This window comes from Molothrus ater, chromosome 18, assembly GCF_012460135.2.
Source record: "Molothrus ater isolate BHLD 08-10-18 breed brown headed cowbird chromosome 18, BPBGC_Mater_1.1, whole genome shotgun sequence".
NCBI lineage: Eukaryota > Metazoa > Chordata > Aves > Passeriformes > Icteridae > Molothrus > Molothrus ater.
This window is the reverse complement of record NC_050495.2, coordinates 11303807-11316747: the sequence shown is the minus strand read 5'-3', so window position 1 is coordinate 11316747 and position 12941 is coordinate 11303807. Positions and strand designations below refer to the sequence as shown.

The following is a 12941-nucleotide window of genomic DNA, read 5'->3' as shown; positions in this document are numbered from 1 at the left end:
ATTTTCCACCCCTAGGCCACACATAAAACCATATGAACTATGTCAGAAGGTATCAGAACTGTGGATTTTCTAGGTTTCTTCTTAACAACTCAAATTAAACATTATTTTATCTGCAAAAGGGAGATGAGAAGTGGAAGAACTATTAGACTGCAGTCCAGGGCCAAAAAAAATAAATCCCAAGAGGCTAAAGAGAATCCACAATGTTCTCAGCAGTGTGACTCATGGGAGAGGACTTGGATGCTACCAAGCACAGATTACAGCTGCAGCCTACGCCTGGTCTCATTCTGCTTCTCTTTTGAAATTCAGAAGCTTTGACAGTCTTACACTCCTGCTGCCTGCAAGAGCTTCAGCAGGTACATCTCAGACAGCTGAGCTTTGTTGGAGCCACTCTCTAATTCAAAGGACCTTTTTTATAAGATAAATATGAAGGAAGTTACCCATGTTCTAGTTTTGATATGAAATTGCTTTGTGCCAAACACAGATATATGTTACTTCACAGAAAATTACTCTGCACCAGAAACATTTAAGCACAACATTGTACAATGGCCAATAAGCTCCTGGTTTCAAAAGCCAAGCCGAGGCATCATTTTGCCAGCTAGATAAAGTTCTGTAGAGACCTATAGAAACTAAGTTCTTTTTCACTCAAAGAAAAGCAAAAAGACCTTGGTATCTGATGCATCAACTTCTTTAGCTCCCATTTTTCCTTCACTGACACCTCCCCCTGAACAAAACCAACAGAAAACCCCACCACCGATAATTGCTGCTGCCAGAAAGAACCTCACATCCCTTTGGGGTTTAGCAGCCACGAGGATTTCTCTTCAGTGTCTCCTTTCAATTCTTTCTCTCTGGAGGGGTGATCACAGCCTCCTGACAGCCCAGCTGCAGTGCTGCAGTTCCACAGCCACCAGACACAGCACAGGGATCCCAGTCACTCCCTGCTGCCTCCTAACTCCCGACTGACTCTAAGCAGCTTATGTTGAACATACAATGGATATTAGAGGACACTGGTGGTTAAATTCCTTCCATCAGACTTTTAAAGAAGTCTTTTAATAAGCAAGTTGGTCATGGATAGAGATGTAGGTTGCAGATTTGAAGAGGATGAAGGCCTGATTTATCCAAAAGGTGAAGCTAAAGGTGCAGTGCAAACATCTCTAGCAGTAGTCTCAGTGTGTTTTTCACCACTTGTGCTCTGAAGAGTTTAAGCTCCTTAGATAATGTTAGGTCTTTCATCTTATTCAACCTTGCTTTTCTAGTGAGATGAAAAATATTTCTAAATGAGGCACTAAATGAGAATGTAAAATGAGTTGGAGGAACTTAAGTAATTATGGTGAATTGGCACCCTATGATAAGTGACACTTTGGGGTGAGGGTATTCATAGCTCTTCCTCATCAGAAACAGTGACAGTATTTATTTAGAGAAAATAAGAGTAAAAACATTCCAAACCCTGTAAAATGCTGTGGCTGTGATCCACTTACCATTAAAAGTAATGGTTTTGTTGACTTCAGTACGTTTTGAAATGAACCTGTATTTGGTTTGGAACAGGATGAAAATAACAACAATGTATTCAACAACACTGCAAGCAGGATACCAAAGTGCCAGCAATAGAGACTGTTTTACTGATGAAAATTTAGTATTCAGTGCATGATTCATACTCCTCATATATTGGAATATCTACGGTGAGAACTTCTGTAAGAATAGATACAAAAATAGTTTAATTTCCAGCTCCCCGCTTTTGTATGATCTCAGCATGACTGTATTTCTAGGAAATGCTGAAGCATGATCAGTATCATTGTGTTTCAACATTAATTTCTTGTTCTGTGCACATGTTCCCAGCCTGGCTTCTGCAGGTATTCATCACTATGTTTGTTCCTAGTTTGATCAATCTTGGAAGAGCAGAGGCCAGATTTGACCACATCCATTTTGAGTCATACTATGACAGGACTTGGTTGGATGATTTCATGTATTCATAGGGCTATACTGATTCTGTCAGAATAGTAGATGGCTTTCATATAATTCAAAGAATATATTTTTTGTCTATAAAACAAATACAAAACATTAGGTATTGTATATTGATTACCATAAATTACTCTTAAAATGGATAAGCAACAAAATAAACTGCTAAATCTAAGTCCATCTTCTGAGGAAGATGGACTTTTAATCTGGGTAATTACTTTAACATAGGAGTACCATGATTTAGATTTAGCTGGGCAAAGCTGTTATTTTTCAGCCTCGAGCAAGCTTGTAAATTGTTATTTTTTCCCAAACCTGAAACATAGGAATGATAGATGGATTTAATTTTGTTATTAAGGATAAACCAAAATCCAGTAATTTCTCTTGATGTTTTATTTTTCATTGGTAACTGTACTACTACTACTAATACTAGCAGGTGTAGCTTCCAATTTTGTTGCACATACTGATGATTTTTGGTGTTCCATTAACACTACCAGTACTTTTCTGTCTATATGTGTGTGGAGAGGGGTGAGGGGGAGGAGAGTAATCACTGCTCCTGTTCAAGTTGTGTTGCATGTAAGGGCATTCTCATCATTCAGATATTTCCCCCCTCTTTTTTTCTTTCTTCTCTGTAGTCCTGCAAACTTCCTCTATAGTCATGGAGCCAATATGTCTAAATTTTTACTTCTCCTTTAGCCCTTCAATTCTGTCTCTAAATAATCCATCTCTCTCCTGTTGCACAAGTTCTCCTTTGCTGAGGTCAGAAAAGTTTCCTTTTTGAATCCCACCCTAACTGGACTCGTCTCCTCCTCTTTAAGGTACATAGAGGTCAGCTCTCCAGTTTGGGGCCCTGGTAATTTCATTCCTTTTGTTTGAAGCAGGCTCTTGGATCATGTTTTGAGAACTGATGGGTTGATTTATGATACTACACACATGATCTACTGTTACTGTTAACAGCAATACCCCCAAATGTTGCAATTTTTGTCTGCATGAGGCTGTCCTATCAGCTTATGGGGGAGCATCACTGACCAGCCAAACGTGCATCACCACCCTCACAGCACAGATTGAACAGCAGCTCTCAGGTGGTTGCTTTGTTGCTTTTCTGTTTCTTTTACTCTCAGTGACATCTCTTCTCGACTCAAGAAGCTGCAGCACTAAAATTATCTGAAAGCTGAAAGGTGCTAATCGAGCCTTTAGTTTATTCATTATTCAGCAGTGGATCCTTAGTTATTCATTTCTCATATTACCAGGAAAAAATACTTCTGGTGACACTCTAGCCTACTATTAAGATGGCACAGAAAGCTGGGATTTTATCGCTGATGCCTAACTATTCTAGTTAGCATTCTGCATTTCACACAGATGAGATATGCAGGGGAAAAGCTGATGAGTCACCATTTTATTTCTTTTTGCTCACTAAAAATCTACTGTTGATATCGTTGTAGAAGCAGCTCTGTGAAACAGGCACAGACCTGGGACATGAAATAATGCATATGGTGGAGGTTACCCACAGCACATCCAGCCTTCAGCAGAGGGGCTGGACAGGAATTTCTCAGCAAGCCACATTGGGTCAAAACAGTGGGATTTCAAATCCACCTTAAACTCACAAAGCAGATTTACCAAGGGGAGAGGATGGGAGGGAAGTATCCACAATGCACAGCAGAACAATAATTCATCTTGAGAACTTCATTAAATGACTACAAGAACACCTCTGAGGGCACTTGGCTGACTGGGGTGAGGTGTGGGATCTGCATTTTCAGTCACCTCAGGTACCACTGGTTAGGTATCACACAGTCCCTTGACTGATAACTACCTGGATAATTGTGCCTAAAAGCACAGCTTTTGTTATGTTTTGGTTCATTTACAGCATAACTCAAGACTTTTAAATTGAGGTTTTGGAATGATTATTTTTACTATGAAAAGAGATATTGCCTTTTAAAGCCATCTCTGACTTTCAAACAACTTTTGTATCTCTGTTGTAGCAAGGCTAAAAAATTCCCCCTCAGGATGCATCTTAGTAGTAAGAGAACAACCCACAATCCTCCCAAAAAGCCCACAGGCATTCCAGAAAACAAGACACATAAAATTTCTTACTTCTCAACTCCAGGAAAACGCCCAATAGGTGCCTCCCCACCTCTGCCAAAGGCACCAAGGCAGACAATGCTACAGAACTCCCAGCTGGCCTAGCTTCCAGCCCAAACCCACCTTATAGCAATTCCAATTTGGTTTCAATCTCTTCCAGCTGGCAGCAATCCCATTAGGATGCAATGCCACTGACACACACCTACTGGCAGTCTCCTCATCCCAAAGAATATTTTATGCCAAATAGCTCAGGAGAAATAAACCCCAGTTTGTGTCACCTCTTTGCTGGCTGAGGGCTCAGGGCAATAGGGAAACCTCCAGTAAAAGCTCTAAGTAGTTTTGCTCTGTTAGACACAGGAGTGGCACTGAACAAGTCAGTACATTGTCATCATGGTACTGTTTGTGACTCCTTGGATATTCTGAGAACTCCTTTTTTTCAGTTCATAAGAATGAAGTACAATTTTGATTTGTATTTCAGATTCTCATGTCCCCTCTTAACTAGTGCTCTGCACAAAAATCATTTTAACTGTCCCTTGTCAATTTTTGTGTTGATGGCAGGAGGGAGCTCATTGGTAAAGGTGACGTTTCTAAAGGATTTTGCAAAAGTTAAAAGGAAGAGCCAAGTCCTTGACCTCTTGCCCACCTGTATTATTTTCTGAAATCTTTTAATCTTGACCTTCTATTTCTTCTATAAGTGGTTGATCACCACTTGCCTCTGACTAATCCCAACAGAAGCTTAAGAAACTGCAGTGAAAAATAGTATTTTCTATGTATTTTCTGACTAGCTAACTCTGAAAAACATATCCTTTTAAATTACATCTTAGAAATGATGAAATCTATAATTGATGATTCTGATAATAAGATGCAGATACCAAGTAAACAATGAGATTGATGTACTGTTAACATACCTCCATCAACTATAAATTTTGCAACATAGACAAAGACAGATCATAAATGCCATGTCTCCGAAATTCCATTTGCACCATATCTCACAGCTGAGTAAGAACAGTGCTGCACAGATTGACAGCATTCCATCTGCTCTCCTTTAAAACAAACACTTTCCTATTTTCTTGAATTGACTTGTTTATGTAAACTTTCAATGAGGTCTGTGAATAATTCTTGACAGGTTAATCATGAAAACATAATGTATCCAAAATGCAAGGCTACAGTTGTATAGATAAGCTTTGATGAGTTACAGGCTCCTGTCATGGGAGGTATCCAACACCACAAAGAAAATAGTGACTGAAAATACCTGGAGACTGTAATTGTGCTGCTCATTGAGATTCTCCCATCACTTGGTAATGAAGTCTACAATATTGAAAGGATGTCCCAGAGTTCCATAATCCTGTGTGCCCAATCTCCCCTTCAAAGCCCACTTTTACTATAATGGGCATCACCCATTTCTACCTGATCTATTCTGCCTAAATGATCTCTGAATTGGAATATTCTGGCATTTTCTACTTGGGGTTCATTGCCTTCCAGTATCAGAAGACACAACTAGAAAAGCAACATAAAGTAATCAAAAATACAGAGAAACTCAAACACTTCTAGTCCTAATCTGAGGGAGAAAGGCATTTTTGTGATCCAGCCTTTATTGCAGAGCCAGGTTGGGGCTGCCTAAGTTGCAGTGTGAATTAGAACAGTTTCCAGGTATGATCCCAAGAGGCCACAATATCAGTGGCTGTTCTTGGTTTCCTTGACTGCAGAAGTGGGAAAAGGGTAGAATTGCTATGCCATGGATACAGCAAAGAGAGAGGTTTTTCTTGTCACAGACCAGAGTAATATCCTCTGTAAACATTTAATTTTAGTTTATAACCTGTGTGTGCTGACAGAGAACAGGACTGTAAGAGATCCAATAATTCAGTTCTTTGTCTATATGGTGGGTTATTACTGTTATTACTTTAGAGATGTTTTAACTTCTGTTATATAGAATTTGCACCATTCAGGACTGCAGGGTACAATGAGGCCTCACTGGAAAAAGGGAGAATTGTAGTTTTCAGTGTTAAAAGTCACAAAAATGTTCCTACCTCTTCCTGATGCTACTTGATACTTTAATTTGTTTAGACCATTGTATATTTACTTGACCTATGAGAGCAAATAATATTGTGCTGATATAATACTGAACTGCACATCAGCCTCAAGTCTTGCCACATTTAAAACAATTGTTGATCCCTTGAACCTGGTAGCCAAAAATTTGTTCCTGTAACTTCAAAAAAATTACATAAAGTCTTCAGTATTCTGTTGCTTTTTGTAAGCACACATGCAAAAAGCAAACTTGACACACCTGTGTAATCACAGCTATGAGGCAAAGTTCAGATTTGCTTTCAGGAACATTCACAGCATGAAACATAATCAGAGGACTTATTGCACATCTAGTCAGGGAAGAGAAACAATATGATAATAGAACAATTGTTCAAATTTGGAGTAGGCTAGCCTTAGAATTTTAAATACCTACATAAATGTCACTGAATTACAAATTAAGGTGAGTTTATCTGTTCATGGACATAGATGGATTGAAAAAGACATTAAAAACATGTCTCTGAAATGACTGACTAGGGTGAGGTTCTACCATTACTGAGCAATATAACATGGAAGCTCAATAGATTCTTAGCAATGGTAAGAATATATGAATATCTTCCCATCACAAAATGGCTTCTGCTGTGGTCCCCTGAACTCTGCCAAATTTAAAAGGTCAGGCACAGAAAGGCATCTTGAGAGAAAACCTTCTTGCCAAGGCCTGTTGCAACAATCAACTTGCTGGCAGTACTGAGAGATGCTCCTGTGCAATGGTGTTAATTCTGGAAAATTGTAGTTTGTAATGGATTTGGTTAGCATCATATGCATTAATTTACTGAATTGAGTGCTTTAAATGTTATGGAAAACATTTCCTATAGTATTGTTTTGAATCCTCTCCTGTAACATCAACACTAGAGAGGGGCAACAGCCAGTATCCTGGTCTTTCTTTCCTCATAAGACATCAAAAAAACCAAAAACAACCAAACAACCAAGCCCTAATACATATATATGTATAAATAGATATTATACATCCAAAAGAAATCATATTACATTCCAGTATTTGTATTATATGACTTGAGCTGGTAATATTCAGAGACAAAACTCTCTACTTGAAAGATCCAACCTAATAGCTCAAATTGTATTATCTTCAGAAAGATGTTCCCTTAGCTGGCAGGTGAGTGTCCTTTTGAATCATACACACTTTTCTCTTTTAAAGGAAGGAATATAATAGCCAGGTGCATGCCCCCTCTGCACAGCAAGCCCTCTCAGAGCTAAACACCCAGCTGGGCTTTTGTTACTGTGCCATGACACTGAATTGTAATCAATTCAGCTCCACTGTGTTGTTTCCTTCCACAACACAACTGTGTCGACTCTATTTGTACATCAACACTTGCTATGCTGCCTAATTGTATTTGCATTTCTGCGGTTTATGAAGATAAAGGTGCTTATTCCACATTGTCTGGGCAAGGTTTGAAAATGTAGAAAGCAGGCACAGAAAATCAGTAGAAACACAGTGGGAATGTGTGCTAGAATACTGCCTGGATCACCAGGAAGAACTGATAAAAGATTTGGATTACTGGTGCTGTTCAGTGAAGCCTTTCCAGTGCATGACCAAAGTGGTGTTGGGATACTCTGAGGAGGAAGCCAATGCCAGCCCAGTCAGTACCAAGGAAACAGGGCAGGTAGGGAGGGAATGGCAACTGCATTATGACTTACAAATATTTATGGTGAACTATGAAAATATCTTCATCATTAACTAGTAAATCTTGGTTAAACATTACATTATAGACAGTAAGAGTGGGATTCATCTGTGCAGATTTAGCATCTGCATGTAGGTGGCTATCTCAGAGCTACTCACTCACTGCTTCCCTCAGAGGCAGTGGAGAGGAGCTGTCATTTCCAGAGGTCAGCTCTCATTTTCAGAGCTCAATCTCACACTAACATGGTAGTCAGAAACTAGTCTGGGTAACTCCAATGGAGAAATCTCTTTTTCTTCCACCAGCTAAAAGGGAGCCTTAACAACTACTCTGTATGTACATGTCCTTGTTATGGATGTCTGAAAATGATGAGAATAATTCCTTCCAACTGCCAAGTCCAGGCAATTACTATTTCATAAATCCACTGTAAAAATAACAGATTAACCAATTGTAGTTCCTATGAAATTATTATTTACTTTGTAGTCATTATTTTTGATGTGTGTGAGCAAAACAAATACTTAGAATTTTTTGATTTGCCTCTTGAAGTTTTTCTGTTGGCCAAGGTGTTGACTGGTAATCCAACAGGTTATTTCTGCAATGTAGGATCATGTGGAAGTGTTATCAAATTTGTCTTTTTGATGTGATGGCTTAGGAAAACAGAGAAGAAACAACTCTCTGGTATAAGGGGCTTAAAGAGAAAACAAAAGGCAAATAGGATTTGTTGGGTAAAACCGTGTTCCCTAATGATTCCCTGGGTGTCCAATAAATAATAAAATGGGATTCTGAGGAGAGTTGAGCTTCTGCTGAACCACAGAAAATGCTCTGAGCTGAAGAAGTAAAAAAAAAAACCAACCAACATATAGAGCTGTTATCTTCTGAATTTTTGCCATGTGTTTTGTGAATTGTGAGTTTAAATGTATTTAATAATAACCAATGTTTGAAGTCTGGGTAGGATGGAAGAGGTGGCCCCATCACCGATCTGTTCTTCCTTCCATCCGACTCCACCAGGGCCCTTCAGAGTTTAGGAAAAGCAACAGTTCACAGAAGAGCATTTTCTCTGTAGCCTTCATGTCAAGGGTTAAATTCTGCCCTTGATTCCACTTGAAAGCTAAAACAACTAAAATTGTTAGTATGTATCAACTCCTGATGCAATAACAGAATTTATCAAACTGTATTTAGCCCTTCTCTGTCATCTTGTTATTCCACATACCTTAAATTGCCAGGGAACTTTGCAAAGAGAATCATTTTGGTTGCTTTGGAACAGTGTAGTTTTTCTTGGAATTATGCTTTCATCAATGTAATAGTTGAAATTTGGACTTCCTAATCACCATTCTTGAATTCTAGAAAGTTTAATAAAAATGTGAACTTTGAATATAACATACAAAATATAAGGCATATTATCCTCTCAAGTAAGTGAAGGGAATCTGTTGTAACTAGTAAGGGATGTGGATTAATTCTGGATACTTTGGAGATCACAAAGAATATAATTTAGCTTTTTTTTAAAATAAAAATAGGACAATTCTTCTCTCTAAGTATAAATATGATTTTATGCATGTAGGCCAAGATTATGATTTTTAAGGGCCTTTGAATAAGTTTTCTCTTAGGAAAAAGAAAATAGTTGATTGCTTGTGTAGAAACTGTTACTGCTGAGGGTGGGTACTGTCAACCTTAACATGAGAATAACATTCTCATTTTCCATATAAAAAAGCATGATTCAAATAACTGATAATTTATGAATTAGTTTTCTGAATTTGTCATTGAGCCTGCGACTTCACTGAAACCAAAACTGTTCAACATTGTTGCTCCTAAAGGCAAGGGAGAACCTGATCAGTGAAACTGTGTGTGCTGGGCTCTCTCCAGCTGAAATAAATGACAAAACTTCCAGTGACTCCTATGAAAGCAGGGCCAAAACTTCAGCAGAAATAGTCAGATTCATCTCTCATTTTCAGTTACATAAATCTGAAGAATCTCTTCTGAAATAAGTGGGATTGCTGTGATTTAACCCAAAGGAACTGAAAGTATTTTTCTTTAATTCATGGAGGGGGAGAGAGAAAAGGCATTATTGCCTTGTATTGCCTCACCCCTGTGTATCAAGCAAGGCTGCTGTCAAAATCCTTATCTGCTTAAGCTGGAGAGGAAGAGCTGACTTCACCTTTGAAGGATTTGAGCTTTTATTACCTACTGAATTTTCTGTTATCCTTATCCCCTTCCCCACAGCTTAGCAGGTAGATTCCTTAAGAAGGGACAAATTTCTATCTACACTTCTTAAAATTTAACATACCTTGTTTCCATCAGTGCACAGTCAGAACTGAGACAACCAGAGCACTTTCACTTCAGTCCTTCAGAGCTACCTGGCTGGTTATTTTTAGATTATCAACACTAAATTCAAAACCAAGGTCTGCAACTGAACCATGAAACTGTTCTGGAGGCTTACAAAATTCAAGGTAGTACCTGCAGAAGACTTACTCAACTCTTCTCACCAGTCGCCTGTGCAGTGACAAGCACATAATCTCAGCCAGAGCTGTAGCATTCTTTATGTAGCATGCAGAGTTTATTCCTCTCTGTAAGGTCCACTGTCAGAGTGAAATTTCCATGCCTTGCACAGAATTAATCAGCTTTTCTTCCTTATAAGCATACATACGTACACAGAAGGGGTTTCTTCTCTGAAAATGCAATCAGTGCTTTGGTAACAAAAGATAACATGAGTTTTTCTCCTAAATATGCCTTATAACTAAGAGGTTTTCTTTTGATTACACCTGCCACTGGCTTCTTGAAGACTGGATCTTCATCCTTCTACACACATAGGCCTCTCCTCTCATAATGTCCTTAATCCAAGGGCAGGGATCTGTGCTTTTTGCATGATAGCTTCCAAACAAATGATTTGATGGAGACAGCCACATTAATGGCAAAACACTCTCTGTTCTGCAGAGCTGTGTCTGTTCAGCTGTCAAATCTGTGCCTGTTGAAGAAAAGCGAGGATTTCTGCCTATAACAGCACCTAAGGCATCAGCTCGGACTTCCAACTTCTATATCCATAAAGTCAGACAACATTTCCCCTAAATCCAAAATACACACTCATTTTTTGCCCCTTTGTGATCCACAAGTAGGTATTCAGAGCACCTGACCTGCTGTTGTAACCTTTATGGAGGAAATGTTGATGGCCACCCGAAGGGTGTGACCCACAATGGCGCGAAATACTGAGCCCAAATAAAAATCAATTTGTGGTGTGAGGCTATCAGAAAATGTGTATGAACAAATATAAAGAAGTGCTGGAGGGAAATCTAGTGATTTTTTCTCAAATCTTCCCAGGAAAGTGTTGAGATAGGTCAGTATCTTGCAGAATAAATAGTGCAAGAACACACGTTAAACGGCTTCTCCAGTGAAAGAGCCAAAAGCAGATCAGATCAGTTCTGTGAGCAGAAATTAAACTGACATCTATTTGTCTGCAGCTCTCTCAGCTAACATTGAAGGCTTGGAGGTTTTGTGTATGAAGCACTCACCCAAAATGCAAATGCAAAGATACCAAAAAACTTGTGGTTCACAAGTGCAGATGGGAGCCGTCCACAGGTGCAGATTAATATGAACCCTCCTCATTCCTTCACATGCATGGGCACACACGGAGAGGGAACGCATCCAGGCTCTGCAGAGCCACACATCCTTCCAATGAGCACATGAGACTGCTACAGGAGCACTTATTACAGAAATTTGGCAGCAGGAGTCTTTTCTGATAGAATGTTATCCAGGCTGCATTTCCCTGGGAGGAGGTGCTACATAGCGTGGAGGTTCTTCTCCCAACAGGCAGAATCTAAGGGATTATCTTCTGAATCATTAAGGGGACACAACGGATCCTATTAAGGCTCAGGTATTGGCTATTAATGGGTTACAACTCAGGCTAGGAAAGGGAGACCACTTAATTTTTAGAAGAAGGGCCCAAGCAGTAGCTAATAGAAGGCCGGTATCCCTTGAGAAGGTCATTTTCACTGTATCAGCAGCCTGCCTCCCCTTACTATTTTTTGTCTACACACAGCGAAATGTTCCTACCTCACAGTGACACTCATATTTTTTATCCAGCACAAGCATAGCTTATTGTTTCAAAATGACATCTTTTCCTTCTTGCTATAGAAGTGCTTTTTTATTTTATTTTGGAAATGTTCATCACTGAACTGATTTAAGAGAGAAGGAAATGCGGAATATTGCACTCACCTCTCCAGCACCAGGCAGGCAGCTTCCACCTCCTCAATCCATCAGTACAAACGCTCGCATCCACTGACGCCTCTCCTCTGCTTTGGCCCTTTTTCACATCAGCATCTGTGATTTGCCGAGCAGACACACCACGACTGCAGGGACTAGCCCCACAGCCCCAGCAGGAGCAGGAACCTGCCCTTTCCCATCTTCTCCCTGGAAAACACAACCGTAAAAACCCGGGCTGTTCTAGAGGCTGCCGTGGGAGCACTTGTCCGGCGGCCCCCCGCGGGAGACAGGGAGGTGCTGCTCGCTCTCGCCGGGGAGCCGGGCAGGGGGAGCGCGGGGCTGGCGCTGGAGGAGGAGCCGGAGCCGCCTGCCCGTTTCCACGCCAACGGCGGGGGTACCGCGGGCGGGGCGGCGGCGCGGCCGGCGGGCGGCTCCGCTCCGGCTCCGGCTCCGGCTCCGGCTCCCGCCCGGGGGGCGGCCGGGCCCGCAGCCCCCGCAGCGCAGCCCCCGCCCCGGCGCGGCGCAGAAGGAGCTGGGTGGTGGCGAGGGGTTTGCGCCTCTTCCCCGGCTCGCTCGCTCCGCTGCACTCGCGCGTTACATAAGGTGCGGTACAGACGTGCCGCGGGCTCTGCCTCTGCACAACCGCATCCGCACCCGCGGCTCCGTCCATGTTCGCTGCAGCGCAGCAGTGCCCGGCTCGGGCAGCGGCAGCGCTTCCAGGGTTCATTTCACAATGCGCGTTTTGGTGCCAACCGGTCACATACGTGTTGGAAGATACGGTCAAGGGTAAAGGGAGAAAAAACAGTTTCTTTAGTTACACGGAATTTATCTACTGTTTGCTTTCCGCTTCTACCGTCACTCAGCTGCTCTCAGTACTGGGCGTATATTTTTTTTCTGATTTTCCCCTTCTGCCTTTTGCATTTGTGTATGTGTAATTTACTACAGCTTTTTTTTAATTACCGATGAGTATCATTTTCTTTTTATCTCATTAATGGATTTACCCAATTC

The 12941-nt window shown here is 40.8% G+C and overlaps 2 protein-coding genes across 2 annotated transcripts in view; one reads left to right on the top strand and one right to left on the bottom strand.

The window, feature by feature from the left end:
* GNAZ (G protein subunit alpha z) overlaps positions 1–12357 on the bottom strand; it is a 51535-nt gene extending 39178 nt beyond the window's left edge. The window contains exon 1 of the mRNA XM_036393116.2: positions 11946–12357. The gene's annotated coding sequence lies outside the window, so the exon portion shown is untranslated. The remainder of the gene's footprint in view (positions 1–11945) is intronic.
* The window catches only part of RSPH14 (radial spoke head 14 homolog), a 76621-nt gene that overhangs the window by 44893 nt on the left and 18787 nt on the right, over positions 1–12941 (top strand). The gene's annotated exons all lie outside the window — the stretch shown is intronic.